Here is a 6,666-nt window from a genome sequence, read left to right as displayed (position 1 = left end):
CTCAACTTGGCCCGGCGACGCTACCTGGATCTGGATCTCAATCACTAGGTGGATGTACGACGGAGGAATCTGGCCGGAGACGTCGCCGGCCGGTGGAGTTTGTGAACGCATGCATGCATGAAACACCTCGCTTTCATTTCAGTGTCATCAGCATCGATCTTCTCTCTGTGTGGTGCTGTTACCGCTAACAGTAATCTTTGCAGTGTCCAACTTTTTAAGCTATCAGTTTATGTTCTCTTTCGTTGTTTAATTTGTTAGCATCCAGTTGAGTTGTGAAAGTTTGTCGAGCATGCATGTATCAGACTATCAGCAAGAACTATAAGTTGTCAGTTGTCACTGTCTATTGTGTGATCTCAAGAAAACGGGTTTGATCTGGATGGCTAAATGAAGGCTAGAATCCTGTGATTCTATGTCTGGAACAACATGAAGCCAATATATATATATATACTTGGAATGTTTGGAGAATGCATGTAGAATATTTGCTTGAGCGGTTGAGCCCAACTAATGAAATTATTAGTGGCTTTTGGGACACATAAATAAAACTTAGTAATATGGGAAACACATGAATTAATTTGGTAGTAGTTCAGACTTCAGATGCGAGCAGAACATAGGTGAGGAATGATCGCTTTGATGTACCATGGGAAAACACAAGATTTGAAGAGAGATAAATGACACAAAGGAATTGTTCCATGAGAATTTGATAGGAATTATTTTATATTGTACCTTTGTGTCAAATGACTTCACAAGAAATACTAATTCACTGTCCAGCCTCTCCTGATCAGATTAGCTCTTGTTAATAAGATGGTACTCTCTACTCGATCAACAGGCACACATATATATATACTTGCCTTCCATATAAGTTTCTATCTTTTTCTTTCTAGTATGCTGCCCAAATATACTCGTCGTACAAATACAATTCATATATTTCACAGAACTGTTTTGTTAAGTCTCCAAGGTACCATATTACATAACAATTAATAGCTAAGATCAGGAGGTAAGGAACCGTGCCTGCAGAGATTAGCACACAACTTCCTCAGTCGTTGATAATCAGTCAACAGTGACCTAAATGATAACTAGATATGAACAAACAAATGAATAAAAGGATTAGAAATATTAAATCTTATGGTTCTTCTATGGTTGGCTATCTTTTTTTTTTTTTGAAGGGAGAAAAACTCAGCTTGTAATGAAAACCAACTGACACTGTCCAGGGAGCAAAAAAAAAAAAAAAAAAAAAAAAGTAAAAGAGCCAAAGAAACGCTGGGCAAGCCAGCTCTCCAGGGTAGAGCGGAACATCACCGTAAGTACAAGCAACAGGTGACAAAAAAGCCCAAAACACAGCTATCCTATTACACAGCAGAACATGACTCTAGAGCTCGAAAGCATCAGATTTTAGCCCTTCAGCGGGTGTAAACCCACACATCCATCCTCTGATCTCCGCAATGGCGCTATCTACCTTGAGGTTGTCTTTCTCGGAGAAGGATACTTCATTTCTTCATGAACGATACAACAAGGTATAAGACTTCGTGTGGCTTGTTCGGAAACTTCTTCTCAGTTGCCATTTGTTCCTGGAGCACTGGAGCGCCACATAGCCCATGTTAACCCTGAAAAAAAGAATGAGCCCAACTATTGAGAACTTTTGAGAGTCCCCGGGAGCCAATTTGCCCATAAATCAACCACCGAGCGAGGAAAGCCGTTCCATCCAAAAGTATCTCGCACAACACTCCATATGCATTGAGCAATAACACAACCAAAGAAGATGAGATCGACAATCTCTAGTTTACCACAAAGAGAGCACATCTCACTCCCTTTCCAATCCCTTTTCTTGAGGGTCATGGCAGCAAGGAGTTTATTATGAAGCATTTGCCACAGGAAGATTTTAATCCTAAGGGGAAGTTTACAACTCTAAATAGTTTGAGCCCCCCCCCCGCTTGAAACACCCTCAAAGGTGAGAAATTTGCATAAGAATTTAGTAGTAAATCTCCTTGATTTATCTAGAGCCCAAAGGACCACATCTTCATCCCCATTGAGATGAACAAGCTGTAATCTGTTTAGAGGCTCTTCCCACTGAGTGATGTCCCTCCCGAAAAAGCATCTCTTAAACTGAACAACCCAAGTCCCATTATCCCAGCAATTTGCAACCAAGGCTTTTTGATAAGCACACAAGCAAAAAAGATCAGAGCATTGGATTTTCAAAGTGGTCTCACCAAGCCAAACATCCTCCCAAAAGAAGACATTCCTACCATTGTTGACCATATAAAGGGCTCCCCATTTGAATAAATGTCTAACTTTATGAAGCCCTTGCCAAAACTAGAAAGTTCCATTGTGCTTTGAGTGAAAAAAATTCCCATCTGGCATATATTTCGCTTTGAGTATTTGACACCAAGTGTCTTGTGAACCCGAGCAAATTTTTCAGATCCACTTGGTGAGAAAACACTCATTCATGATTTTGGTGTTCAAGATGCTCAGACCCCCATAGTCCTTAGGTTGGCAGATGGCCTCCCATTTGGCAATGTGGTATTTGTTAACATTTTTGGCCCTCCTTTAGAAAGACCTTGATCTTATGGTGTTCATAATGCTATGAGTGCCAGCAGGTAGGTGATAAAAGCCCATCGTATATATGGGGAGGCTGGTGAGACAAGAGTTAGTTAGAGTCAATTTACCCCCTGAGGTTAGGTTTTTGCCTTTCCAAGGATCCAATCTATTGACCATTTTGGTGAGAAGTCTTGAATGAGCAGTCACCCTCAACTTGTGATCAGAAATGGGGATACCTAAATACTTCAAAAGTAGATGGCCCAGCTGGCAATTTAGCATGTTGGCCAATCTTTCTTGGTCTCCTTGATCCATCCCAAAAACATACACCTTGCTCTTATGAAAGTTGATCTTCAGACCCGAGAGCCACTCAAAGCAGTACATAATGATTTTTAAGTTGAGAATTGAAGTGTCAGAACCATCAATCATTAAAATGGTGTCATCAATATACTATATGTGAGTGACCCCCCAGGGAGCAGCTGATCAACTACACCATGAATTAGACCCTTATCAACTTCTTTCACCATAAGGGTATCGAGAACATCAGCTGCAATATTAAACAGAGCAGGAGATAGGGGGTCCCCTTGCCTCAAACCTTGGTAGGTCTTGAAATATGGGCCCCTTTGACCATTAATGTTGATGCAAACTCCGCCCTCCTTGATAGATTGCATGACCCATTGGATCCACTGGGAAGGAAAGCCTTTCCCCTTCATGACTTCCTCCAGAAAAGCCCACCTAACCTTATCATAAGCCTTCTTAAAATCAATTTTAGGCAACACACCTTGTTGTTTTGCCCATTTTAGATCATGAATCACTTCATGCAAGATTACTACCCATTCCAAAATGTTTCTCCCCTTAATAAAGGCAGTTTGGCTTGGTCCAATAGCCTCTTTAGCTACTAGGGTCAGTTTGTTTTTAAGGACTTCAGTTAAGCCCTTGAAATCAACATTCATGAGACAAATATGTCTATATTGTTTGATATTATTAGCTTTCTTGACCTTAGGGATTAGAGTTATGACCCCATAGTTAAGTCTCTTTAAATCCAGTTTATCAACATAAAGGTCATTGAATATCTCAAAGATATCATCTTTCACCTATTGCCAGAAGACCTTGAAGAAGTAAGAACTGAAACCATTAGGTCCAGGGGCAGAATCTCCTTTCATTCCTTTAAAAGCCAACTCAATCTCCTGGGTAGAGAAAGGTTGGATCAAGGCAGTGTTGTTTTCCTCTAACAACCTTCCTTGGTCATCCCAAAAGGAATCAGATAACCTTGGCCCCTCCCTAGAACTTGCGCTAAAAAGCTATTTGTAAAACTCATAAATATGTTCCAGGATCTTATCCTGAACACTGATCTGACCACGATTAGTATCAAGAGAGAGGATCAGATTTTTCCTTCTCCTCCCATTAGCCAGCAGGTAAAAGAATCTAGTGTCAGAGTCCCCTTTCCTGACCATAGTATTTCCACAGCGCTATTTCTAGAAGTTTTCCTCCATGACCATGATTTTTTCAAGGGCCTTATCCAACTGAAAACGGTTATCCCACTCAACAATGGTAAGACCCTCAGACTATGCACTTGCATCCAGAAAGGACAATTGAGCTAAGATGTCATCCTTATTTTTTCTCTATTCTCCCATCTGTTGTCTATACCAACCTCTCATGAACTGCCTGATATCATAAAGGCTTCCATGCCAATTGTCCATAGAATATCCATTTGCATGCCTACTTGCCTTCTTCTTATCCCATCTGTCACCAACAAGTCCCTTAAAATTGTCATGGAGCAATCATTACTTCTCAAATGTGAAGTATTTCTGCCTCTGACAGCTAGCTTCACTAGAGTCTAGACAAATAGGGCTATGATCCGATCCCACCTTTGTCAAGCTCCATACATGACAAAGAGGGAAGTGATTTTCCCAATCACCATAAATAAAGAATTTGTCTAGATTAACCATAACATGATCTGGCCTCCTATTTGTCCAAGTAAATTTAAGGTCTGATCTCTTCACTTCTCTTAGCTGGAAAGTGCCCACAAAACCATTGAAAAGATCAGTCATCTTCTTGTCAATGCTGCCATTGTTCTTATCATGGGCATCTCGAATTAAATTAAAGTCACTTCCTACCACCAAAGGAAGGGACATATCCTCCAGTTCTTGTATGAAGTCTTTGGAAATGCTGTGATGAGCAGGTCCATATACTGTGATCAACTCCCATCTCACATTGGATAATCTCATCATAATTGCGACTTTAATACAAAAATGATAAATTTCACAATCCTCTAACTCAAGAAGATCTTCTTTAACCCCAAATAAAATCCCCATGAGTGACCCTAGGCATGGAGCACTGCCCAAGTAAAATTTTCATTTCTAGCAATCTCCTTCAGGTCCCTGGCTATGAAGTCCTTCTTCACAGTTTCTTGGATACCAGTGATGCTTACTTTTTCTTGGAAGATGTAGTCTTTGACTTGTTTTCTCCTTACCAGTTTCCCAAGACCTCTGGCATTCCAAAGTAAGATTTTCATTTTTGTTTTTGGAGTGACTGCCTCTACTTCTTCGAGCCACTGTGCCACTCCTTGTGGTCTGGCAAGTTTCCAAAGATGGATTTTCAACCCCTCTAACAAAGTTATCAATGACCTCCATGGTCACTTCCTGTACTAGATTGTGCTCCAATGTAGCCTCTTTTTCACTTTGCTTTTGAAGGTATGCTTTATAATTTGCTTCAGCAATAGCAGCTCTAGCTAATTCCTTAGATTTAAAGGCATCAATATGCACATCGATATTATCTAGTTGTATATCTAAAGCAACCATAACCTCAACAATGCATTCATTGGGAGAATTATTTAGAATAGTAAAATGATTAGAAAGATTAGGGGTGTGAGGAGGTACCTCCAGTCATGTTCTTTGCCTACGCTTGCTTCATAGCCTTGGCATGAATAGATACCATCTCTAGGGATCCTAGAGCTAGCTCTAGTGGCAGCCACATGACCCTTGTTCTTTCTTGGCTCGCTTTTCTTTAATTTGGCGGCAGAGACCCATCCTTGGGTGCTTTCAAACTCTTCTGTTTTGGTGTTGACCTATGATAGTTTGTCAAAATCCTCATCTGCATCTCCTTGAGATCCCTATATGGTCAGTTCTTGGAGCTGATTGGCATTAGAGTTAGTAGCAAATAATGGTTGAGCCATAGGTGGAGGGGAAGGATGCCCCTCCACCTGTCTTCTAGAGTCTCCCATAAGAAAGTCCTCAGTATTATCCTTTTGTCCCCCTTGAAGAGCAGAATTTTCAGGTGGGCTAGTTATCAATAAGAGCTCCTCCTTGAGTAGGACAACTCTTGCTCATCACCGAGGCCAGTTTCATGTTGAACAGTAGGATCTCCCAGAGCTAAGCAATGATCAATCAATTGATAGCCGGAGTTCTTAGCACCCATGTCAAGAACAACCGGACCCTCTAGTTCACCCTTTACATATGTGTCACCCTGGTTCAAAAGAAAGCCAGAGACCTCTCCCTCATTTGCCCTCATGTTAACTGTTAACTTTCCTTGGAAAGGGTCAAAAGAGGCTAGGGGAATCACAACCTTACATAAATTAGATATCAGAGAGGCCTCAGCCAGAACCTGTTTGTCTTTCTCCATGGGTTTATGAGGCCTGGCAATGTTTTTCTTAGGTTTGTCCCCTCCCTCATTTGCATTTCTGTCACCCAGACTTGACTCCTCCTCATACTCACTCATGCCATCTCCATTTGAACCTTTGTCATCATCATCATCTAGGGTTCATTAGGATTTGATGGGCCATCCTTAGAGGAGTTGTCATTGAAGCATTCCATGATATATCTGATTAGGTGTCCTTCACCATTAATATATATCTCTATGAAATTTCTGATTTTGTGTGTATCGCTATAGAGAACCTTTACTCTGATAGGGTCTTCCTTTAGCAAGCTGAGCTTATCAGCAACAACCGGTTCAGCTACCAAAGAAGTGATTTCTTTGACAGACTCCACATCTTTGGCAAAAGCAGGAATACCATAGATCTTAACCTAGGAGGACTTAAGCACATCCGTGATGTTTGGGTCCTTCCCATGCTTCCTGATTTTTACTTTCAGCTTGTGTAAGGCTAGTTCCACTGAGTTAAATCTTGAGAAGGTAGTCAGG

The sequence above is a fragment of the Phragmites australis genome, chromosome 6 (assembly GCF_958298935.1).
Source record: "Phragmites australis chromosome 6, lpPhrAust1.1, whole genome shotgun sequence".
NCBI classification, from domain to species: domain Eukaryota; kingdom Viridiplantae; phylum Streptophyta; class Magnoliopsida; order Poales; family Poaceae; genus Phragmites; species Phragmites australis.
Note: the sequence above shows the minus strand (reverse complement) of the source record.